Here is a 26225-nt window from a genome sequence, read left to right on the forward strand (position 1 = left end):
TTATAATATGTTCTTATAATTGTTTATATTTCTTTGGTGTTGGTTGTGATCTCTGCTCTTTCATTCATGATTTATTAATTTGGGTCCCTTCTCTTTTCTTTTTGATAAGTCTGGCCAGGGGTTTATCAGTCTTATCAGTTCTTTCAAAGAACAAGCTCCTGGTTTCGTTGATCTGTTCTACTGTTCTTTTGATTTCTATTTCATTGATTTCTGCTCTGATCTTTATTATTTCTCTTCTGCTGGGTTTAGGTTTATTTGTCGTTCTTTCTCCAGCTCCTTTAGATGTAAGGTTAAGTTGTGTACTTGAAACCTTTTTTTATTCTTAAGAAAGGCTTGTATTGCTATATACTTTCCTCTCAGGACTGCCTTTGCTGTATCCCAAAGGTTTTGAACAGTTGTGTTTTCATTTTCATTTGTTTCCATGAAATTTTCAATTCTTCTTTAATTCCCTGGTTGACCCATTCATTCTTCAGTAGAGTGCTCTTTAGCCTCCATGTATTTGAGTTCTTTCCAACTTTCCTCTTGTGATTGAGTTTGAGTTTCAAAGCACTGTGGTCTGAAAATATGTAGGGAGTTATCCCAATCTTTTGGTACCAGTTGAAACTTAATTTGTGACCCCATATGTGATCTATCTGAATAATGGTCCATGTGCACTAGAGAAGAATGTGTATTCTGCTGCCTTGGGATGGAATGTTCTGAATATATATCTGGGATGTCCATCTGGTCCAGTGTGTCATGTAAAGTCTTTTATTTCCCTGTGGATTTTTTGCTTAGATGTTCTATTTCAGTGAGGGGAATGTTAAAGTCCCTTATTATTACTGTATTATTGTTGATATGTTTCCTTGATTTTGTTATTAATTGGCTTATATAATAGGCTGCTCCCATGTTAGATGCATAGATATTTAAAATTATTAGATCTTCTTGTAGGACAAACCCTTTAAGTATGATATACTGTCCTTCCTCTTCTCTTATTATAGTCGTGATTTAAAATCCTATTTGTGTGATACAAGGATTGTTGCCCCAGCTTTCTTTTCATGTCCATTAGCATGATAAATTGTTTTCCACCTCCTCACTTTAAATCTGGGCATCTTTGGGTCTAAAACTAGTCTCTTGCAGACAGCATATCAATGGGTCTTGTCTTTTTTATCCATTCTGATACCCTGTGTCTTTTGATTAAGGAATTTAGCCCATTTACATTCAGGATAGCTATCTAAAGATATGAATTTAGTGTCATCACATTGTCTGTAAAGTGACTGTTCCTGAGGGTTGTCTCTGTTCCTTTCTGGTATATGTTACTTTTTAGGCTCTCTCTGTGCTTAGAGGACCCCTTTCAAGATTTTCTGTAGGGCTGGTTTGCTGTTTGCAAATTCTTTTAGCTTTTATTTGTCCTGGAATATTTTATCTCTCCATTTTCTGATGACAGCCTACCTGAATAGAGAATTCTTGGCTGCATATTTTTCTTGCTTAGTGCTCTGAAAATACCATGCCAGTCCTTTCTGGCATGCTGGGTCTCTGTGCATAGGTCTGCTGCCAATCAATTTCTACCATTGTAGATTACAGACCTCCTGAGCTTGGGGTCCCTCTCCTCAGTAAGTCCTCAGAGAAAAGCAGTCAATCACTCCTGTCTCCCTGGTCTCCACCCACACTCCGTGCTCACCTGGCTTGTGACTGAATGTTTCTATCTCTGGCATATGAACTGTTTGGAGTTTCCAAACCCAGCAGATTCCTGACATGCATTCCAACACAGCTCCTCTCAGGGGAGAAAGGGGGGTCTTCCCAGATCTTCCATTTGTTTGTTCCTGCTTGAAGAGTAGTGGTCCAGCTATGCCACAGATCATGGTGTATGGCAACCCCAAGCTGAGAGCTCACTCCTTGGCTCCATCTTTGCAGCTGGTTTCCCCACTCTGATACCTGGGAGCTCTGCCACACTCAGGCACCCCCAGTCTTTCTGTGACTTCAAAAGTCCTGAGACCACACTGTCCCAGCAAGTGTTCCACCACCTCTCTTCCCCCAACTTAGCCATGTGGGTGACATCCTTCACCTGGGCAGACTTCTGAAGTTCTGATTTTGTGCTCCACTCCCAGTAGCTGGCTGATGGAAGGTCCCTACCCCTTGTGGTCTATCTTCCCTAATATCATCTCAGATTCACTTCTCTGCAAGTCCTGCCTTCCAGATGGTCAATTCTCCTTTAATAGAATTGCTGCAATTCTTTTCCTCAATCTCCTATTGAGTTTGTAGGTGTTCAGAATGGTTTGTAACAATCTAGCTGAATTCCTGGGAGCAGTTGAAATTTACATCTCCTACTTCTCAGCCATCTTGCCCCATTCTTCTCAAATATTTGATTATTACAAATAACACTTCCATAAGATATTTTCCCCTATCTTTTTTTGTGAGGAAACAACTATCCTTTGTCCCTATTCTTGATTATTTATTTAGGATGAATTCTTTTCTGAAATAACCTGGGTAAAATATATAAACTTCTTAAAATCTCTGAGATATACAGTTAAATAAAATGCTTTCTGGATATGTACCAATTTTCACCAATATGAAAGAGCTCTTTTTAAGTGCCCCTGATTTAGCATTGATTGTAACCACTCCTATACCTTATCTTTGCAAAATTGGTGTGATATCTCCTTGTGGTGTTAGTTTGTTTCAGGTTGAAACTTCTTTTACATGTTAACTACCAGAAATGGAATGACAAAAAAGAAATGTACTGTGGCCCCTAAACCCACTAGGGGAAGAAAGAAGTTGTGAGAGAAGGAGGGAGTAAGGAAGAGCTTGGATTTAGTGGTCAGCAAACTATAGCCTGAGAGCCAAAATCAGCCTGCTGCCTGTTGTATGGCCCATAAGCTAAAGATGACTTTTACATTTTTAAATGCATGAAAAAAAAAAACACATAAAAAAAGGAATATTATTTTGTGACATGTGAAAATATGAAATTCAAATTTCAGTCTCCACAAATAAAGTTTTATTGGAAAACATCCATGCTCATTATTTATGTATTGTCTATAGCTGTTTTCACACTGCAACAGCAGAGTTGAGTAGCTGTGGCAAAAACAGCATGGCCCACAAAGCCTAAAATATTTACCATCTGGCTCTCCACAGAAAAAAATGTTTGCTGACCCCTGATTTAGGGAATCACTTGCTACCTGCTGAGAAGTACAACAATGTTTAGGTTAGTAAGATATGTTGTTTCTCGGAGTCCACAGTCTCTTATGGTTCATCTCCTTCTCTGATTTCTGGGAAACAAACTGAGGGTTTTGGGGGGAAGGGATGGGTGAGGCTGGTGGTGACTATTAAGGAGGGCAAGTATTGCATGAAGCACTGGGAACTATATGTAAACAATGAATCTTGGAACACTACATCAAAAACTAATAATGTACTGTATGGTGACTAATGCGACATAATTTAAAAAAGTGTTTGCATTACTCAGGTATCTTAGTAAAAACATAAGTTCATCTAAGATACTCCTAGTGTTCATCTTTTAGAAGAAAAGGATTGCAAGAGAGCAACACTAAGCAGAGGTGAGCATTGTTCAGATGTACAATGATGGAAATTAAAAAGGGGGGAAACTGTATTTTTCTTATTAATTTGTTTCAAAGCACAAAAGACTTTGAAACTCATTTTGAGCCTTGGAATTATTTGTTTGCCTTATCAACATAATATGCTCAAATTGAATTCAAATCATAAATCTTGCTAGAAAGTTACAAATATGTACACACATTATATATGTGTATAAACAGTACTGTATATATTTACATATAATATATATTATATAATTATTGTTATATCCTAGAAGAGAGTAAAGAAAATTCATAAATTTGCTAAACAGCAGAACAATGAATGCAGAAAGGTCCCAGTCTAAGTGGGCAATACAAAATTTAGACTTTAAGGTAGAGCCTGCCATTAACTTGACATGTAACCTTGGGCAAAACATCTGACATATCTAAGAGGGTTCTGGAATCAACTTCTTTCTTCCTCCAACTCAGAAAATGAGAATAAGGGGAGCATAGGTGGCTCAGTCAGTTAAGTGTCTGCTTTGTGCTCAGGTCAAGATCCTGGGTTTCTGAGTTCTAGCCCCAGACTTCCTGCTCAGATGAGAGCCTACTTCTCCCTCTCCCTCCACCTTACTCTTGCTCTCTTTATTACTCTCTCTTTCTCTCTCAAATATATAAAATATTTTTGTAAATGAGAAGAGTACCAAGAATTACACTCACCTCAGAGTTTTGTGGAAGATCAAGTTTAAAGGGGGATGTTAAAGTCCTTGAGCTCTATCAAAATACAAATTATTATTCATTAATGCTTAATTGTGTTTAGAATATATTGCTTGTATCAGGATTATATTCAGTTGACTATAAGAGAAACTCAACCAGCATGGCTTAAACCAGATTTTTTTTTTTTATGATTGCCAAAATTTTTTATTAATATATGAGCTAACTGAGCTGTAATACAAAATTAAAATATGGCCCTGGATAAGAAAAAAACATAAATGAAGAGAAAAGTTTCGCTTTCTTGAAACAGAAATATCTCTAGGAAACTACAGTTTCGGGTTTTTTTTTTTTATAATTTTTTTTTAATTTTTTATTTTTTATAAACATATATTTTTATCCTCAGGGGTACAGGTCTGTGAATCACCAGGTTTACACACTTCACAGCACTCACCAAAGCACATACCCTCCCCAATGCCCATAATCCCAGCCCCTTCTCCCAAACCCCCTCCCCCCAGCAACCCTCAGTTTGTTTTGTGAGATTAAGAGTCACTTATGGTTTGTCTCCCTCCCAATCCCATCCTGTTTCATTTATTCTTCTCCTACCCACTTAAGCCCCCATGTTGCATCACCACTTCCTCATATCAGGGAGATCATATGATAGTTGTCTTTCTCTGCTTGACTTATTTCGCTAAGCATGATACGCTCTAGTTCCATCCATGTTGTCGCAAATGGCAAGATTTCATTTCTTTTGATGGCTGCATAGTATTCCATTGTGTATATATACCACATCTTCTTGATCCATTCATCTGTTGATGGACATCTAGGTTCTTTCCATAGTTTGGCTATTGTGGACATTGCTGCTATAAACATTCAGGTGCACGTGCCCCTTTGGATCACTACGTTTGTATCTTTAGGGTAAATACCCAATAGTGCAATTGCTGGGTCATAGGGCAGTTCTATTTTCAACATTTTGAGGAACCTCCATGCTGTTTTCCAGAGTGGCTGCACCAGCTTGCATTCCCACCAACAGTGGCGGAGGGTTCCCCTTTCTCCGCATCCTCACCAGCATCTGTCATTTCCTGACTTGTTGATTTTAGCCATTCTGACTGGTGTGAGGTGATATCTCATTGTGGTTTTGATTTGTATCTCCCTGATGCCGAGTGATATGGAGCACTTTTTCATGTGTCTGTTGGCCATCTGGATGTCTTCTTTGCAGAAATGTCTGTTCATGTCCTCTGCCCATTTCTTGATTGGATTATTTGTTCTTTGGGTGTTGAGTTTGCTAAGTTCTTTATAGATTCTGGACACTAGTCCTTTATCTGATATGTCATTTGCAAATATGTTCTTCCATTCTGTCAGTTGTCTTTTGATTTTGTTAACTGTTTCCTTTGCTGTGCAAAAGCTTTTGATCTTGATGAAATCCCAATAGTTCATTTTTTCCCTTGCTTCCCTTGCCTTTGGCGTTGTTCCTAGGAAGATGTTGCTGCGGCAGAGGTCGAAGAGGTTGCTGCCTGTGTTCTCCTCAAGGATTTTGATGGATTCCTTTCGCACATTGAGGTCCTTCATCCATTTTGAGTCTATTTTTGTGTGTGGTGTAAGGAAATGGTCCAATTTCATTTTTCTGCATGTGGTTGTCCAATTTTCCCAACACCATTTATTGAAGAGGCTGTCTTTTTTCCATTGGACATTCTTTCCTGCTTTGTCGAAGATTAGTTGACTGTAGAGTTGAGGGTCTATTTCTGGGCTCTCTATTCTGTTCCATTGATCTATGTGTCTGTTTTTGTGCCAGTACCATGCTGTCTTGATGATGACAGCTTTGTATTAGAGCTTAAAGTCCGGAATTGTGATGCCACCAACGTTGGCTTTCTTTTTCAATATCCCTTTGGCTATTCGAGGTCTTTTCTGGTTCCATATAAATTTTAGAATTATTTGTTCCATTTCTTTGAAAAAGATGGATGGTACTTTGATAGGAATTGCATTAAATGTGTAGATTGCTTTAGGTAGCATAGACATTTTTACAATATTTATTCTTCCAATCCAGGAGCATGGAACATTTTTCCATTTCTTTGTGTCTTCCTCAATTTCTTTCATGAGTACTTTATAGTTTTCTGAGTATAGATTCTGTGTCTCTTTGGTTAGGTTTATTCCTAAGTATCTTATGGTTTTGGGTGCAATTGTAAATGGGATTGACTCCTTAATTTCTCTTTCTTCTGTCTTGCTGTTGGTGTAGAGAAATGCAACTGATTTCTGTGCATTGATTTTATATCCTGACACTTTACTGAATTCCTGTATAAGTTCTAGCAGTTTTGGAGTGGAGTCTTTTGGTTTTTCCACATATAGTATCATATCATCTGCAAAGAGTAATAATTTGACTTCTTCTTTGCCGATTTGGATGCCTTTAATTTCCTTTTGTTGTCTGATTGCTGAGGCTAGGACCTCTAGTACTATGTTGAATAGCAGTGGTGATAATGGACATCCCTGCCGTGTTCCTGACCTTAGCGGAAAAGCTTTCGGTTTTTCTCCATTGAGAATGATATTTGCGGTGGGTTTTTCATAGATGGCTTTGATGATATTGAGGTATGTGCCCTCTATCCCTACACTTTGAAGAGTTTTGATCAGGAAGGGATGCTGTACTTTATCAAATGCTTTTTCAGCATCTATTGAGAGTATCATATGGTTCTTGTTCTTTCTTTTATTGATGTGTTGTATCACATTGACTGATTTGCGGATGTTGAACCAACCTTGCAGCCCTGGAATAAATCCCACTTGGTCGTGGTGAATAATCTTTTTAATGTACTGTTGCATCCTATTGGCTAGTATTTTGTTGAGTATTTTCGCATCTGTGTTCATCAAGGATATTGGTCTATAGCTCTCTTTTTTGGTGGGATCCTTGTCTGGTTTTGGGATCAAGGTGATGCTGGCCTCATAAAATGAGTTTGGAAGTTTTCCTTCCATTTCTATTTTTTGGAACAGTTTCAGGAGAATAGGAATTAGTTCTTCTTTAAATGTTTGGTAGAATTCCCCCGGGAAGCCGTCTGGCCCTTGGCTTTTGTTTGTTTGGAGATTTTTAATGACTGTTTCAATCTCTTTACTGGTTATGGGTCTGTTCAGGCTTTCTATTTCTTCCTGGTTCAGTTGTGGTAGTTTATATGTTTCTAGGAATGCATCCATTTCTTCCAGATTGTCAAATTTATTGGCGTAGAGTTGCTCATAGTATGTTCTTATAATAGTTTGTATTTCTTTGGTGTTAGTTGTGATCTCTCCTCTTTCATTCATGATTTTATTTATTTGGGTCCTTTCTCTTTTCTTTTTGATAAGTCGGGCCAGGGGTTTATCAATTTTATTAATTCTTTCAAAGAAACAGCTCCTAGTTTCGTTAATTTGTTCTATTGTTTTTTTGGTTTCTATTTCATTGATTTCTGCTCTGATCTTTATGATTTATCTTCTCCTGCTGGGTTTAGGGTTTCTTTCTTGTTCTTTCTCCAGCTCCTTTAGCTGTAGGGTTAGGTTGTGTACCTGAGACCTTTCTTGTTCCTTGAGAAAGGCTTGAACCACTATATATTTTCCTCTCAGGACTGCCTTTGTTGTGTCCCACAGATTTTGAACCGTTGTATTTTCATTATCATTTGTTTCCATGATTTTTTTCAATTCTTCTTTAATTTCCTGGTTGACCCATTCATTCTTTAGAAGGATGCTGTTTAGTCTCCATGTATTTGGGTTCTTTCCAAACTTCCTTTTGTGGTTGAGTTCTAGCTTTAGAGCATTGTGGTCTGAAAATATGCAGGGAATGATCCCAATCTTTTGATACCGGTTGAGTCCTGATTTAGGACCGAGGATGTGATCTATTCTGGAGAATGTTCCATGTGCACTAGAGAAGAATGTATATTCTGTTGCTTAGGGATGAAATGTTCTGAATATATCTGTGATGTCCATCTGGTCCAGTGTGTCGTTTAAGGCCTTTATTTCCTTGCTGATCTTTTGCTTGGATGATCTGTCCATTTCAGTGAGGGGAGTGTTAAAGTCCCCTACTATTATTGTATTATTGTTGATGTGTTTCTTTGATTTTGTTATTAATTGGTTTATATAGTTGGCTGCTCCCACGTTGGGGGCATAGATATTTAAAATTGTTAAATCTTCTTGTTGGACAGACCCTTTGAGTATGATATAATGTCCTTCCTCATCTCTTATTATAGTCTTTGGCTTAAAATCTAATTGATCTGATATAAGGATTGCCACTCCTGCTTTCTTCTGATGTCCATTAGCATGGTAAATTCTTTTCCACCCCCTCACTTTAAATCTGGAGGTGTCTTCTGGCTTAAAATGAGTTTCTTGGAGGCAACATATAGATGGGTTTTGTTTTTTTATCCATTCTGATACCCTGTGTCTTTTGACAGGGGCATTTAGCCCATTAACATTCAGGGTAACTATTGAGAGATATGGATTTAGTGCCATTGTATTGCCTGTAAGGTGACTGTTACTGTATATGGTCTCTGTTCCTTTCTGATCTACCACTTGTAGGCTCTCTCTTTGCTTAGAGGACCCCTTTCAATATTTCCTGTAGAGCTGGTTTGGTGTTTGCAAATTCTTTCAGTTGTTGTTTGTCCTGGAAGCTTTTAATCTCTCCTTCTATTTTCAATGATAGCCTAGCTGGATATAGTATTCTTGGCTGCATGTTTTTCTCGTTTAGTGCTCTGAAAATATCATGCCAGCTCTTTCTGGCCTGCCAGGTCTCTGTGGATAAGTCAGCTGCCAATCTAATATTTTTACCATTGTATGTTACAGACTTCTTTTCCCGGGCTGCTTTCAGGATTTTCTCTTTGTCACTGAGACTTGTAAGTTTTACTATTAGGTGACGGGATGTGGGCCTATTCTTATTGATTATGAGGGGCGTTCTCTGAACCTCCTGAATTTTGATGCTCGTTCCCTTTGCCATATTGGGGAAATTCTCCCCAATAATTCTCTCCAGTATACCTTCTGCTCCCCTCTCTCTTTCTTCTTCTTCTGGAATCCCAATTATTCTAATGTTGTTTCGTCTTATGGTGTCACTTATCTCTCGAATTCTCCCCTCGTGGTCCAGTAGCTGTTTGTCCCTCTTTTGCTCAGCTTCTTTATTCTCTGTCATTTGGTCTTCTATATCACTAATTCTTTCTTCTGCCTCATTTATCCTAGCAGTGAGAGCCTCCATTTTTGATTGCACCTCATTAATAGCTTTTTTGATTTCAACTTGGTTAGATTTTAGTTCTTTTATTTCTCCAGAAAGGGCTTTTATATCTCTCGAGAGGGTTTCTCTAATATCTTCCATGCCTTTTTCGAGCCCGGCTAGAACCTTGAGAATTGTCATTCTGAACTCTAGATCTGACATATTACCAATGTCTGTATTGATTAGGTCCCTAGCCTTCGGTACTGCCTCTTGTTCTTTTTTTTGTGTTGAATTTTTCCGTCTTGTCATTTTGTCCAGATAAGAGTATATGAAGGGGCAAGTAAAATACTAAAAGGGTGGCAACGACCCCAGGAAAATATGCTTTAACCAAATTAGAAGAGATCCAAAATCGTGAGGGGGGAGAAAGGGGATAAAAAGAGGTTCAAAAAGGAAGAAAGAAAGAAAAAAAAAAGAAAAAAGAAGAAAAAAAGAAAAGAATTTAAAAAGGAGAAAACACCTAAGAAAAATGTAAAAAAGAAAAAATATATATATTAGATAAACTAGTAAAAAATCGTTAAAAACGAAAAAGGTAACAGTTAAAAAAAAAAATTTTACCCGAAGGCGAGAAAAAAAAAAAAATGAAAAAAAAAATTAAATTAACTGCAAGACTAAAAAAAATCACAGGGAAAAAGCCATGAGTTCCACGCTTGGCTTTCTCCTCCTCTGGAATTCTGCTGCTCTCCTTGGTATTGAAACCACACTCCTTGGTAGGTGAACTTGGTCTATGCTGGATTTCTTGTTGATCTTCTGGGGGAGGGGCCTGTTGTAGTGATTCTCAAGTGTCTTTGCCCCAGGCGGAATTGCACTGCCCTTATCAGGGGCCGGGGTGAGTAATCCACTCGGGTTTGCTTTCAGGAGCTTTTGTTCCCTGAGCGCTTTCCGTAGAGTTCCAGAGGACGGGAATACAAATGGCGGCCTCCTGGTCTCCGGCCGGAGGAGCCGAGAGCCCAGGGCCCCACTCCTCAGTGCGCCCTCAGGGAACAGCGCCCAGTTACTCCCGTCTGCCTGTCCTCCGGCTGCGCTCCGAGCTCACCGAGCCTGCGACCCGTTCAAGGTCACCCCGAGCTGCGAGCTTACTGTCGGCTCTGTCTCTGTAGCTGGCTTTCCCGTTCCAATACCCGCAAGCTCTGCGACACTCAGACACCCCCGATCCTTCTGTGACCCTGCGGGACCCGAGGCCACGCTGACCCCGTGTGGGCTTTGCCCCGGGTAGCCTCTGGAGCGATGTCCCTCAGCGGAACAGACTTTTAAAAGTCCTGATTTTGTGCGCGGTTTCTCCGCCGCTTGCCGGGAGCCGGCCCCTCCCCCCCGGGGTCTATCTTCCCGTCGCTTTGGATTCACTTCTCCGCCGGTCCTACCTTTCAGAAAGTGGCTGTTTTTCTGTTTCCAGAATTGCTGTTCTTCTCTTCGATCTGCCGATGGATTTTCAGGTGTTTGCAATCTTTAGATAAGCTATCTAGCTGATCTCCGGCTAGCTGAAGCAGTCTCAGCCTGCTACTTCTCCGCCATCTTCTTAAACCAGATTTTTTTTTTTAATTTTTTTTTCATTTATCAAATCCAGAAGCAGACAGCTCTAGGCTAGATCCATTGCTTGAGGAATTCAAAAGGATACTGGCTCCTTCTAGTGTCTTCTACAATCCTTAGCATGTGGCTTTGATCCTCATAGTTACAAAATAGTGACCCCCACCTACAGGCACCTGTGCTCCAAACAGGAAGAAGTTTTGCCTACTGAAGCACTGGCTTTCCTAGAAGCTCCATCCAGTAGAAGTATATAGCAACTACAATATTAATGAAACTAATTATAATAAAACAGCACAGTTAAAGGTAAACATTAAATTTCTGGTATCAAAATAATATAATAAACATAGAACTCCACTTTTTTTAAATGAGGGAGGAGGAGGGAAGTATCATAATGTCAGAATGGACAAGGTTACTTAATGATCTAGGCAAGATTTATATACATGAAGACCAGGAGACCTGCACAGGTCAATCCATAGGTTTCAAAAGGGCTGAGAAAGGCATCTGAAATGACTGCTGACTACTAGATATTTAAACCAAAAATACAAATGTATTGATCCAAAGGGACACCTGCACCCAATGTTTATAGCAGTAATGTCCACAATAGATAAACTATGGAAAGAGCCCAGATGTCCATTTCCATTGACAGATGAATAAATGGATGAAGATGTGAGATATATATATATATATATATATATATATATATATATATATACAATAGAATATTACTCAACCATCAAAAAAATGAAATCTTGCTATTTGCAATGATGTGGATGGAATTAGAGGGGATTAGGTAAGTGAAGTAAGTCAATCAAGGAAAGACAATAATCACATTAAGAAACATAGGGGAAAGGAAGTAAAAATAAAAGAAGATGAAATCAGAAAGGGAGACAAACTATAAGAGAGTCTTTTTTTTTTAATTTATTTTTATTTATTTGTCAGAGAGAGAGAGAGCACACAGACAGACAGAGTGGCAGGCAGAGGCAGAGGGAGAAGCAGGCTCCCCGCTGAGCATGGAGCACGATGTGGGACTCGATCCCCGGACACCAGGATCATGACCTGAGCTGAAGGCAGCCGCTTAACCAACTGAGCCACCCAGGCGTCCCAAGAGACTCTTAATCACAGGAAACAAACTAAAGTTTGCTGGGGGAGGATGGGGTAACTGGGTGTTGGGCACTGAAGAAAGTATGTGAGCACTGGGTGAAGTAAGCACTGGGTATTATGTAAGACTGATGAAACCACTGAACTCTACCTCTGAAACTAATAATATACTATATGTTAATTAAGTGAATTTAAATAAATTAAAAATAATAATAATAATAAAATAAAATGACTGCAGAGTAGCCAATCAAAACCTGTTGGCATTCCTGGCAGATCTTTCTATACTTTTTGTTCCCATTTGTGTCACTAGCTTGCCTCTTATAAACATCTTACTACTATTTGGTTTTTCTTCTTGTTCAACTATTGAATAATGTAAGACATTTTCTTTTGACATACGAATTCATATAACTTTCATTGTGGTGATTGCTAAATTATTTCATGTTTTCCATTAATTTTCTTTCCCTTTGCTTTTTTCTCTCTTTCCAGTCTTCCTGCTTGAATGATAACATTTTATTCTTCTTCTTACCTTCTCTATTGGTATCAAAACAAACATTTTATTTTTATTTTGAGTTACCCTTAATTTTTTTTATGTTTAACTCAATAACTTGAGTTAATATTGTTTATTTGACTCAATAACTCTAAAACTAATCACTATCTTCTTTCCCATTTTAATTCCTTTAAAATTTTATTTATTCATCCAACAGAGATCACAAAGAAGCAGAGAGGCAGGCAGAGAGAGAGAGGGAAGCAGGTTCCCTGCTGAGCAGAAAATCTGATGCGGGGCTCAATCCCAGGACGCTGGGATCATGACCTGAGCTGAAGGTAGAGGCCTAACCCACTAAGCCACCCAGGCACCCCTTCTTTCTCATTTTACAAGGACTTAGGAATGCTTCATTTCAAATCACTCCTCTTCCATGTTGTTGTTTAATATTTTGGCTCCACCTGGTTTTCTATTCCTAAAACGAGGCTCTCCAACAAGATTTCTATTTTTGCAGTTAACACTTTAGATTTTTTTAGATTTATTCATATGTATATTAATATATATCCTTCTTTTTGGATTCATTTCTTTTTTTAACTGAAGAGTGATTTTCATAACTCCCTATAGAAGTCTATAAATAATAAATGCTTTAATTCTTTCTCTGAAAATATCTTCATTTTATCTCATTTTTATGTGAGGTATAATGTTTCCCTTGAAAACTGGAAGATATTATCCCATTGTGTTGAGCTATCCATTGCCCCTGTAGAGAAGTACACATATCTAATTATGATTCCTCTGTCAGAGAAAATTGTTTTTTCCTTGGATTGATTTTAAGATCTTTCTCTTTGATGTTTCTAGTTTCCTACATTGTTTGTAGGTTTTTATTTATCCTGTTCAGGACTTAGGGTTCCCTGTCAATTGGAGGACTTAATTCTTTTTTCAAATATGGAAAATTTCTTCTAGGATATTATTTGGCGGGACGGGGGTGGGGAGGATGGAGCTTTTCTTTACTCTTTCTGTTCCATCCTAGAAGAACTCACATAAGATTCACTTTATACTTTCTCATGGTCTCTCTAAGATCTCTTAGCTGCTTTTCCATATTTTCTATCTCTGAGATTTGCATTTTCAGGTGATTTCCTCATATTAATCTCCCAATTCTCTCAATCTTCCTTCAGTTGTATCTAGTGTGTCATTTAACTCATTCACAGAGTTCTTAATTTCAAATAGTATTTCTATTTAGCTTCCTTCAACCTTTTTTTTTGCCTACTCATTTAATGTATACTCTATTATTTTGCACTCTTTTTTTAATAGTTTCTAGTCCCTGTTTCTTTATTCTAAATTATATTCTATAATTATATTAATTATATATATTATATTATATAATCTGTCCCAACATGTTCTATTATTTCCTTTGTGTTAGGGTATTGATTATCTTCTCTCATACCATGTGTGAACTCAGATTTGGTTGAGTTTTTTTAATTGTGAACTCAATTTCACTATGGGTTGCTTACATTTGGGAGTCCTATGAGCCCTGTACTCTGAGTATGTCTCATAGGACCACTCTAACTTCCTTCTGCTAAGATCCCTAACTTATCAGTTTTCTTGGGTATGTTTTTATGTTAATTTCTTGTCTGGAGTTCCTATACAACATGAGCTATGTAAATTCAAACTTTTTGCTCACCCAGGCTAAAAGCCTTGGATTCTGATTTCTGCTGGAAAATTGTTTTGACATAATAAATCCCCTTGAAAGAGCCCAGCAAACATCTACTTACCCAGACATTCACTAAGTAATTTTGATCCTTATGTATGTGACACAAATTCATGTCTTTTGCTTTATCTAGGTCAAGGTCATCTGCTCCATGTAAGCATGACCCATCCTTATGGTCTATATCTATATCTGCTTTACTTATCACTTGAGTTTTTACTTCTCTCATCCTTTTTGCTAGGTGAGAACAAGGCAGTAAACTTACACTTGAAAAAATAGGATTTTAACACAGGATTCTAAATAAAATAGTAAAATTCTTTCCTCTTAAGCTTTGTCGCATTGTTTGTTAAACTAATTTTAAAGGTCAAGTATGTTTCTAGCATTTATTCCCTTCACTCCAGTTGGTAGTCTCAGAGATGTTTACCCATCTCAGTGTTTTTCCTGGGTCTCCAAATTCATTACCAGCAAACCATCATTGTTCCAACTCCAGTTTTCTTCTATCTCACTCTCAATTTCTCTCTCTCTCTCTCTCTCTCTCACACACACACACACACACATTCAAATCAAGGGCACTAGCTATAGTTCTTACTTTAAGTAGTAATCAGGGATGTATACAGTTTCAAGAAAGATTATCTTCTTCTCTTCCCATAATATCTCCCTTGGCATATGCCCTTTCTGATCTTGCTTTCAGACATTAAATGCCACTTCCTCTATCTCAACTGCCTCTCAATACCATCTCCTCTTGTGCTGATGATGCTATAAATGGTGCTGCAGTTCCTAATCAGCTGCAGGATCCAAGTTCTCATATCTCCATCAAAGACAGAACTCTTTCTGTTCCCAGGGGAAAGTGACTTAACCTCTGATATGATATAGATAGTCCAGCTGCCCAGTGACTCCACTTCTTTACATTCATTCAAAGGTAGCTTTGAACCTGCAGGTTAACTATCTCCTCTGTCATGAAATTTCTGACATGTTCCCCAGTAATTGGCCCATTGGCCTTAACGGGAAATAATTGGCAACATCACTAGCTTCCCTCCTTTGATTCTAGTGCATCCAGAGCTAAGGTGACCATATTACTTAGCTTCCAAAACTGGCATAATTTTAATCATGAAAGAGGGCACTACTGTAATTATGCCAGGATGACAGGCATAAGCCAGGGCTATACTGTACTGCCTAAACTTTCTTTATATCCCCAAGAACTCTAGCTGCTTATGTTGACGTCCTAAAGTTCCAGATACACACACACACACTATATTCACACACACAACATATATATACTTAAGCAAATTGGGCCCCAACGTAACAATAACTCTACAAGGAAAGTGGGTTCTCTACTTGTATTTTCTATGACAGGTTCTATTTGTTAAGCCTAAGGGACTATATTAAACAAATATGAAAAATGATACATCAGGTAATAAGGCAGAAAGAACAAAAGAGCAACAGGAACAAAGAGAAACCATAATCTCATCAGTTACAGAGCAACAGTTTAGGCCTCCTCTTCTACAGCTGCTTTGACCAAATGGTGCTATGCCAGTTTGCCAATGACCTAGACTCAAAGATATTAGGAGAGTAAGCTTGATGAGACACTTTACTACACTTACTGCCTTAATGTTTTTGAGGATACAGTTTATTATTCAACAGTTTCTTTATAAGCTCTCATAGGACAAATTTCTTACCATTCTGTCATAGTACCAAAAACCTAGGTCTATCATGCACAATTGCTTTATATGATGTTTACTTATCATGTGACTATTTATCCTTTTTGTTTGGGAAACTAGGAAGATCAGACCAAAATCTGTGGACTCTAGAAAATTAATGTATGTATGTATTAATGCATGTATAGTTTGTATATCGACTCCTCTCTGTTTTATAATTTTCCGTCTTTGTTTTCCCTCTAACCTGATTTCCTCAACTATTTTTCATTTCATCTTTAAAGTTAATGACACTTCGGGGCACCTTGATGGCTCAGTTGGTTAAGTGTCTGACTCTTGATTGCAGCTCAGGTCATGATCTCAGGATCCTGAATGGAGTCATCAGTCTTCGGAGTCATCAGTCTTCAGTCTCATCAGTCTTCCTGCTCAGTGTTAGGAGTCTGCTTAAGATTCTCTCTCCCTTTCTCTCTGCCCCTCCCCCTGCTCACTTGCTCTTGCTCTCTCTATATATATTTCTCTCCTTCTCCCTTCCTCTCAAATAAATAAAATAAATAAAAGCTTTTTTTAAAAAGTTCATGGCACTTCAAATGAAATGGAAATTCTGTTCTTTACCAGTGATTTTTCCTTCTTTGTCCTTTTAAACTGTTGTTATTTTGAGGATGTTAGGGATATAAACTCTATTAAAGCAGAAACCTATTCAAAGATATACATGGCACAGATTTGGAAAGGACTTTTCACTTTGTAAATGAAATCATGGCAGGAAAAAAATCAGGTGTATGTGTCAGCAGGCTTAACTCAAACAGCTCTCCTTATCAAAGATTCTTCATTAAAAAATCTCACTTGACTAATTTCACTTTCAAATGCCATGAACACTGTCACAAATCATTTAGAGTTTCTAGAAGTAGGAATCTGTTATGAGGAACATGCTATAATGATTTGGACACCATCCTGACATTTTATTCCCTTGGTATAGGATTTCTGACAAGCTTATGCTTAATGGAGAAAAAAAGTTTATAATAAAGCTGAACACTGCAATAATTGACTATAGTGTAAATAGAATTTCCCAGTGTACTCTATTTCTACCACCTTTATTTTTCTTTTTCTGAAAATTGTTTATTGGCCTTTATATTCAAATGTGGAGCATGGCCTTTATTACCTTGCAGAAAGATATTTCAAGATGTGCTATATAAATCCCCTACTGTCCCTCTGTTTCCTCTTCCCAGCAACTCAGTCATCTGTATGATAAATAAGCACATGCTGGTGTTAGAGTTTAAGTAGCAATGAATTTCACTTTATTGCAATATTTATGAAAGCTTTATAAAATGTGGCTAAGTCTTTTTAAAATGTGGAAATTCTTCTCGTGGGTTGCAATCAATGTTTCTTTTTTTTTTTTAAAGGTTATTTATTTATTTATTTATTTATTTGACAGAGAGAGAGAGAGTGATCACAAGTAGGCAGAGAGGCAGGCAGAGAGAGAGGGGGAAGCAGGCTCCTTGCTTAGCAGAGATCCTGATGTAGGGCTCAATCCCAGGACCCTGAGATCATGACCTGAGCAGAAGGCAGAGGCTTAACCCACTGAGTCACCCAGGTGCCCCTGCAATCAATATTTCTTAACATGAGATAGAGAATCCAAATCTTCAGAGTTTCTTTCCACTCCTGAGATCTACACAGCCTTCTTGACAAAGGATCCCAGTTTTAGTAATCAGGGAGACTCTTTACATCATGAATACTTTGTGTGGTTCTGTATTATTATTAAAGTTGGGATATTTAGTGTTTTGCTCTCCACCTGCCTTTGGCTGGAAGGGAACATGCAGCCAGGAAATTTAGGCCAAGAAACCTGAGTAACAATAATTACCATTTCCAGGCTGCAGTGCTGTGTTTTCTATTAAGCCTGTAGAGCAATTAGCAATGTTTTATAACAGCTGTGAGAATTGTTGCTTGACCTCATCTGATTACAGTTCTGACACTTTTAAGAACAAATTCGTAAACAGTGTTGGCTTCAGAGGCCCTTTCAGAGTTTGTAGGATAGGAGCTGGCCTGTGGGGAAGGAGAATCTTTGTCAGAAATGGGCTCAGAGGTGGTCCAGGTTGGAGAACAAATGATCCAAGAAAAATGTTGTCTTGTTAGCATGCAAAGACAGCTGGTTTCCTTGGGCTGAGACTCAAAGGCAAAGCCCATGTCAGCATTTGACAAACCTAAAAACATACTAGCCAGGCAGGTCCAAGGAAGAAAAAAACACAGCCTTCTTATTTCTGGAAATAAATTGAGAAAATAATTACCAGGTGGAGGAAGAAGGCCCATAATGTAGCTCTTCAATTTTCAATGAGCAGGTTGAAATTTCATTCTTCACAAGAAGTCCTTTGGGTACCTTTGCTATACCACCAAAGTGGACTTCTGGTTCCAACATGGGCCTGTCTGATATGCAGAGAAGAGTCCAAATGTGGTATAGCGGCAAGGTGTGAGGGATGGCTTGGGAGCCAACCAGAACTAGGGTTGAATCCAAAATTTCCTGTGATTTGTCCATGGATAGGTCATTTAACTTCTCTAAGCTTTAAATTCTTCATCTATACCATGAACCATTTTTCAAATACCAGCCAAAGAATACAAAGTAGTAAGGAGGAAAAAAAGGCAGATTAAACAAGGGATTAGCAAACTACATCCCATGGGCCAAAATCAGCATACTGTTTATTTCTGTAAATCAAGTTGTATTGGAATATAGCCATGCCCATTAATGATGGTCTGTAACTATTTTTACAAAGCAAAAGCAGAGTTCAGTAGTTTCGGCAGAGAACTATATAGCCACCAAAGTAAAAAAAATACTATCTGGCTCTTTACAGAGAAGGTCTGCTAACCTCTGGACTAGACCATTTAGGATTTTACCTACAAGGCTAATTTGACAAGCACAATCTTTGAGGGGATTGTTTGTATCAGAGGTTTCAAGCACAATGTTATAGTGCCCTGATACTTACACTGAGTAATAAGATGTAAACCAGGGGCACCTGGGATAAGGTGGGTTAAGCCTTAAGGCTCAGTGGGTTAAGTCTCTGCTTTCACCTCAGGTTGTTATCCTGGGGTCCTGGGATCAAGTCCCGCATCAGGCTCTCTGCTCAGCAGGGAGTCTTCTTCCCCCCCTCTCTGCCTGCTGCTCTGCCTACTTGTGATTTCTCTCTCTCTCTCTCTGTCAAATAAATACATAAAATTTAAAAAAATACGTGTATCCCACATAATTTGATACTTATAATATTTAAAGTAATAAAATTTGCAAATAATTTTGTTTTCTAAATTAGAGCAAGTGCAAAGTGATTCATGCAATAGTATTACTCTCACTTTCATTCTAACATAGTTTTTTAAGAGAGAGGAAGAAAAGAAAGGGCCCTGCAGTTACTGTTGTAGGTATCAACACACCACTAGCTGTGCCAGGGGAGTGTGTAGCTTGTCATTCCACATATATATTAGGTATCAGAATTCTTTCTGCTGCAAGAAAGATAATGCCCAGATAAAAGTGAGTTAAGCAAAACAGATCTGTGTGATTCCACTTGACAGGTATCTCAGAGGTGGATGGTTCTAGGATTGGATCAAATGCAGCAAAGCTATTGATGCAATGTCTTCAACTCTCCTAAACATCTCATCCCATACTGTGATGCTTGCACATGCTTACCTGATAATGTTCAAGGCAGGAGGAAGGGAACAGGCAGAAATGGGGTTTTCTTCTCCCTAGTCTATCTTGTTAGTGAAAATATATATATATAATTTGCAGATACCAGGATTCTTTTTGCTGTATTGGCCAGAACAGAGTCCTATGCCTAACCCCTAGACCAATACTTACACATGGAAAGATGACTGCTAGTACTTGGTTAAACTCTTCATGATTCATCCCCTAAAAGAGAACACACTGTTCACTTAAGAAGGAAAAAAAGTGGGAAATGCTGCAAAGGTAACTAGTGCCTCCATATGTGGTAGCTTGAGAAGTGTTTTAAAGATATTTGCCTTGGTAGTATTGTGGAAGAAATATCACAAACTTTTGGATAGTGTGTTTTTCTAAGAACACAGCAAATCCTTTTTAAGGATTTCAAAACTTAGGTCATTCTAAATCACCAGCTAAAGAAATACATTAGAGCAGTGTTGCCCAAAGTGTGCTCTCTGAAGCAATGTTCCCTATGGCAAAATATAGGCAAATAGATTTGGGAAATATTGCATGCTGTATCTTCACAGTGTAATTTTCTCTAATGCAAGTTAGCATAGCAAGGTCTCTGAGAAGCTCTGCAATAAATAACATGTTCAGTTTGGGTTTGACTTACACATTTAAAGGGGTTTTTATGAGGGTTTATGGGAATGGGAACTCCAGAAAAGTGACCTGAATTATTTTCCCTAAAGATGAAGTGGGTGAGTATATTTTTGACAAATGAAGTTGGAATCCACCCATTTACCTCCAGAAGTGACTGAGAGATTTTTCCCCTTCAATCACCATATGACTACATACCTGGGTGCCAAACTTCCTCTGCAGCATCTTCTCTGAAAATGGTCCTAATAAAGACAGCACATAACAATTGCAAGCATATAATTATTGACCCATACCTGGGAGTCTCAGACAGTAGATTGAACACATTAGAGGTAGAATACAAACAAAAAACAATTGCATGCTAGTTTTGCACAGATCTTAACTCTTATTAAAGCACATACTCTTCCTTCCTTGTTGATTTAAAGGTCCCTCCTCTAAACTGTGGGTTAAAATTAGAGGTTGATGGTTATGGTTTGAGTCCCTCTTCTCTAAGGCCCCTGTTCTGAGTTCAAATAAATTCCACCCTTTTTAAGCAGCTGCCTTCAGCTCAGATCATGATCCTGGTATCCTGGGATCGAGTCCCACATCAGGCTCCTTGCTCAGCAGGGAGCCTGCTTCTCCCTCTGCCTCCATCTGCCAGTGCTCACTCACTCTATTTATCTCTGTCTGACAAATAAATAAATAAAATCTTAAAAAAAAAAAAAGTCCATCCTTTTGTCCTGGATTTAGCTGTTTCTCCAGTGATCTGCCTCATCCCACCCCACATTTGTTTTTCCCCTCCATTTGTATGCTTAGTAGAAATAATATGAGGTTTGGAATTAAATAAACCTTGGCTCAAATCCTGCTTTCCTATATCCTAGCTCTGCTACCTCTCTGAGCTTTAAGCCACTCATCTATAACAAGCAGATAATACTTATCTCAAGGTACTGTTTTGAGAATTATATGGTAAACATATGTAAATTGCCTATCATCAGTTTGGAACTAAAGTAGGTACAGAATAAATGTCGCTTACTTTCCCTTATTTGGGTTATGGCTATGAAGAATAATAGCAAACATTTACTGAATGTTTATGGTTTGTCATGCACTGTGCTAAATGTGCTATACTAATTATCTCATCTAATCCTCATAAGAATCCTATGAGGTAGATGTTATTATTATCTCCATACTATACACCAGGTAAGAATTCTAAAACAGATCTGTTGAACCCTATAGCTATGATCTTACTCCCTGAACCACAGTAGCAGAAACCATAAGCTCTCCATGAAAACCTATTCTTCCCTTCTTCCATAATACTTGGACTTCTTCTGAAGCCCTGCTGGACTTCATTTCCCTGCCCCCTTACAAATGTAGGCCAAATGGCTCAGTTGTCTCCAGTGGAATGTGAGACGTCATGTGTGTACCTTCTGGGCTGGAGTTTCCAGGTGAGCAGAAAGACTTCTCACATTCCTGCTATTTTCACTATGTGGGTGCAGGCAGTGACCAGTAAGTCCCAGGGCATGGATGGCAGGGCCACAAGAAGTTAGGACTATGGATCTCTGAATTGCTAAATAGAGAGGAGCTCTTTGCTTATTTGAACATCTACTTTGGCCTTATACATAAGCAAGAAATAAGCTTCTACTTTGCCGGGACCAATTTGTGTTGGTATCTATTTGTTGAGTAGTTTAGTCTACCCCAACTATAGTAGCCAGGAAGACCGATCTACAGTAATTCACAACTAAATTTGGGTCCCTTTGTTATGTTCTCATCTAAAAAGACTTTTATTTTCCTACTCTCTTTTCTTCTGTTTTTGCCACAGTTCCTTCCAGGCTTCCCAAGTCCATTTACTTTCATTTCCCTTGAGGCCAGTTTTTTCCACATCACTCTCTCTGTTCTTCCCACTTAGCTCATACTTAACTTCATCCCATTCCAAAGCACCATCCTTTCTTTTGTATGATCAACTTGATCCTTTTACAACATGATAGAATATTTGACAACTGTGTCACCATGGCACCTTTAAATTTTTTTTTTAAAGATTTTATTTATTTATCAGAGAGAGAGAGGGGGAGAGAGCGAGCACAGGCAGACAGAATGGCAGGCAGAGGCAGAGGGAGAAGCAGGCTCCCTGCCGAGCAAGAAGCCTGATGTGGGACTCTATCCCAGGACGCTGGGATCATGACCTGAGCCGAAGGCAGCTGCTTAACCAACTGAGCCACCCAGGCGTCCCACCATGGCACCTTTATTTTGTTTCCCAAGGCCAACTGACAGCATTTAAAATCCTTCCAATGGTAGAGTCAGAGAAGGAAATATGTGGGAGAAAAGTAAGAAAGTAGTGAAGAAGAAAAAAAAAAAAAAAGATGGCCAAAATGTGATCTCTCCTCACAAGTAACTTTATAGTCTAGGAAGAATGCAGTAAAGACTGCCAAAGGCTTTCACTAAAAGATGAGGAGCTACTAAAAATGATATATAGAGAGTAAAAAACTTCAGATCATAGAAAATAAGGTTTGAAACTTCATCTTCAGTCCCACCAAAAGATAAATTCACGATATGTGTACAGAGTACTTTCAACACTAAAAAAGAAAGATACATGCTTTTAAAAATCCATTGTGTGTTTACAGAAACCACAGTATATTATCATGGGGTTGGCCCTCGATGCTGTTCTGCTATGGCAGAGGAGGACAAATGGGAATAATTCATTTGAAAGGTCATCTTTATAGGAAAGCTTTGTGCTTGGTGGCTCCATGTGGGAGCTCAGCTAAGAGCAGCACACTGGGGAGCTACTGTGGCACCTCCACTTCGGGTGGGAATAAATATTGTCCTTCCATGCATTTTAGATGGAGGACACTGAACATAATTTAATACTCTTTTAAAACTGGTGATTGTCTTGTGGTTTAATAACAGTGAATCCTTCTACGTGTACTAAGATACAAATGACATTTGCCCTTAGGTTTAATATTTCCCTCTTACTGTCTTTTGAGTTCTGGTGTCTAATTGGATCCATTTTTCTGCCAGACCAGCAATTATTATTCCTATCAGTTTTTGATAATGACTAATTCAAGTAGGTCCACTTCTGAAGTTAAAATTTGGTTCTTCTAGAATTCTGTCAAATGTAAGGGGACCCAAAGTGAGGCTTTAAGGCCCTTTTCTATGAAAAAAGGCATGTGATAATGCTTTAGTTGATAGGAAGAAGGACCATTTCAGCAGGTAAACCCTTGTAAGTGACTCTTATTAAGTAACCAATCAAATCTGAAGGGAAGGAAAAACATTTATAATGACCCTAAAATCATCATCATCATCATCATCATTATCTCTACTAATTAATAATTAGTAGCATGAGGTGATTTTTCCCAGTATGTGTAGTCATTCACCTTAGTTTTGAATCCCGGTTCTAGTTTTGTTGTTATTGTTGTTGTTGTTTAATATTTTATTTATTTATTTGACAGAGAGAGTGCACAATCAGGAGGACCAGCACAGGGATAGAGAGAAGCAGGCTCCCCACTGAGCAGGGAGCTCACCACAGGGCTTTATTCCAAGACTTGGGATCATGACCTGAGCCAAACGCTTAATGGACTGAGCCACCAGGAGCCCCCTAGTTCTAGTCTTCTTACTTTTTGTCACCATGGAAAGTTTACTTCTCAGAACTTTTTTGTTTTTAAAGTAAGACATCTAATGTTTCTTTTTTTTTTTTTTTAATTTTTTCAAAATTTTAATTCCAGTTATAGTTAACACAGTGTTTTAGTATTAGTTTCAGGTGACTAGGCAATTCAATACATTACTCAGGGCTCATAATGATAAGTATGCTTTTAACTCCCATCACCTATTTCACCCATCCCTCCGCCAACCTTCTCTCTGGTAACTGTCTGTTTTTTTATTGTTAAGAGTCTTTTTTTTGGGGGGGGGGTATCTCTTTTTCTTTGTTCACTTATTTTGTTTCTTAAATTCCACATATGAGTGAAATCATATGATATTTGTCTTCTCTGACTGATTTATTTTACTTAGCATTATGCTCTCTATAGCTATACATGTTGTTGTAAATGGCAAGATTTCACTCTTTTTATGGCTGAGTAATATTCCATTACATATATATGTAATCTATATGACATTTATGATATATATATGCATATAATATATCATCTCATATATATTACTTTTTCATTAGCCATTCATCAATCAATGGACAACTGGGATGCTTTCATAATTTGACTAATGTAAATAATGCTGCTGTAAACATAGGGGTATATGTAGCTTTACAAATTAATTGGAGAATTCTTTGGGAGAATACCCAGTATTGGAATTATTGGATCATATGGTAATTCTGGTTTTAATTTTTTTAAAAACCTCCATGAGGGTTCCTTTTACTCCACATCCTCATCCTCCACCAACACTTGCTTCTTGTGTTTTTTATTTTAGCCATTCTGACAGATATGAGGTGATACCTCATTGTTGTTTTGTTTTTCATTTCCCTGGTGATTAGTGATGTTGAGCATCTTCATGTGTCTGTTGGCCATCCATATGTCTTCTTTGGCTTTCATGGACTCATGTCTTCTGCCCATTTTTTAAATGGAATTTTTGTTTTTTGGGTTTTGAGTTGTACAAATTATTATTTTTTTACAAATTACTTGTATATTTTGGATACTAATCCTTAGCGGATATGTCATTTGCAAATATCTTCTTCCATTAAGCAGGTTTTCTTTCAGCTTTGTTGTTTCTTTTTTTGTGCAGAAACCTTTTATTTTTTGAAGTGCCAATAGTTTATTTTTGCTTTTGTTTCCCTTGCCTCAGGTGACATATCAGAAAGACATTATTACCACCAATGTCATAGAAATTACTGCCTGCGCTCTCTTCTAAGACTTTCATGGTTACTGGTCTCACTGGTCCTTAATCTATTTTGTGTTTATTTTTGTGTATGGTATAAGAAATTGATCCAGTTTCATTCTTTTGCATGTTGCTGTCCAGTTTTCTCAACACCATTTGTTAAAGAAACTGTCTTTTCATTGCATACTCTTGCTTCCTTTGTCAAAGATTAATGACCATATAATTATTTATTATTTCTGGGCTTATTTCTGGACTTTCTATTCTGTTCAATAGATTACTATGTGTCGATTTTGTGCCAACACCATATTATTTTATTACTACAGGTTGGTAGATAACTTGAAATCTGGGTTACTTGCACTTTTGTTCTTCTTTTTCAAGACTTCCTTGGTTATTTGGGGTCTTTAGTGCTTCCATAAAAGCTTTAGGATAATTTCTTCTAGTTCTGTGGGAAATGCTATTGGTATTTTTATAGGGATTGCATTAAATATGTATATTGTCTTGGGTAGTATATGTCGGGGTCACGCCCCCAAGATGGTGCCGGTCGTGCCCCTAAGATGGCGCCGGAGCAGTACGGGCAGCCTAAAAAATATCCGCCCTGGCCACACGTGACCTCGTGCTCGTCACATGAACACCGTATGCCACCACTGCCTACGAGCCCCAGATACCTCCTGTTCACGTGAACGCCTCTGTGATTGGCTGTATACTCCCTGTTCACGTGAACACCCCTGTGATTGGCTGTTATGCCCTATATAAGGCAAGGGAACTTCCCTGCAAGGGGAAGGAGAAAGAAAGGGAGGAGAAAGATCGACCAGGGAATAAACAAGAGCTTGTGCATTGACCTGTGTGTGTGTTGGTGTTGCGTCATCTCTGCAGGCAGGGAGAGCACAACATTTGGTGCCGAAACCCGGGAACTGTGAGTATATTTAAAAATAGCAAAGATACAGTGAAGGTAGAAATTCTGATACTGGTTGAGATATGTTCTGATTTATTGATAATATTGAGGTATATTTAACCTTTTAATTTTATGTGCATTGATCTCACATTGAACAGTTTTGTCAGAGTGAAATACAATGTTTCCATTTTATTTACTTGATTTTTAGAAGTGGTAGTTCTAACAGGAAGATTTCATGGAATAGAAGTTGTGCAGCTTTTTTAAACTTAGCATTTTAGGGAGAAGGTGAGAGAAGGCAATACATGAGTACCTTTTCCCTCTCGTCATATTGCACGTTCGTCACTAGGACGACCACAAAGGAAAGGTTAGAAGTTTGCTGAAGAGCAACCACAAAGGGA

At 38.2% G+C, this 26225-nt stretch overlaps 1 long non-coding RNA gene across 1 annotated transcript in view; it reads right to left on the bottom strand.

Annotated features, from left to right (window-relative positions):
• Nucleotides 1–19691: 19691 nt before the first annotated feature.
• The window catches only part of LOC116570804, an 86604-nt gene continuing 80070 nt past the window's right edge, over nucleotides 19692–26225 (bottom strand). The window contains exons 3-4 of the long non-coding RNA XR_004277572.1: nucleotides 20346–20389; nucleotides 19692–19742 (exon numbers count right to left, since the gene is read on the bottom strand). This is a non-coding gene — a long non-coding RNA (uncharacterized LOC116570804). The remainder of the gene's footprint in view (nucleotides 19743–20345; nucleotides 20390–26225) is intronic.

This window comes from Mustela erminea, chromosome 12, assembly GCF_009829155.1.
Source record: "Mustela erminea isolate mMusErm1 chromosome 12, mMusErm1.Pri, whole genome shotgun sequence".
Lineage (NCBI taxonomy): Eukaryota > Metazoa > Chordata > Mammalia > Carnivora > Mustelidae > Mustela > Mustela erminea.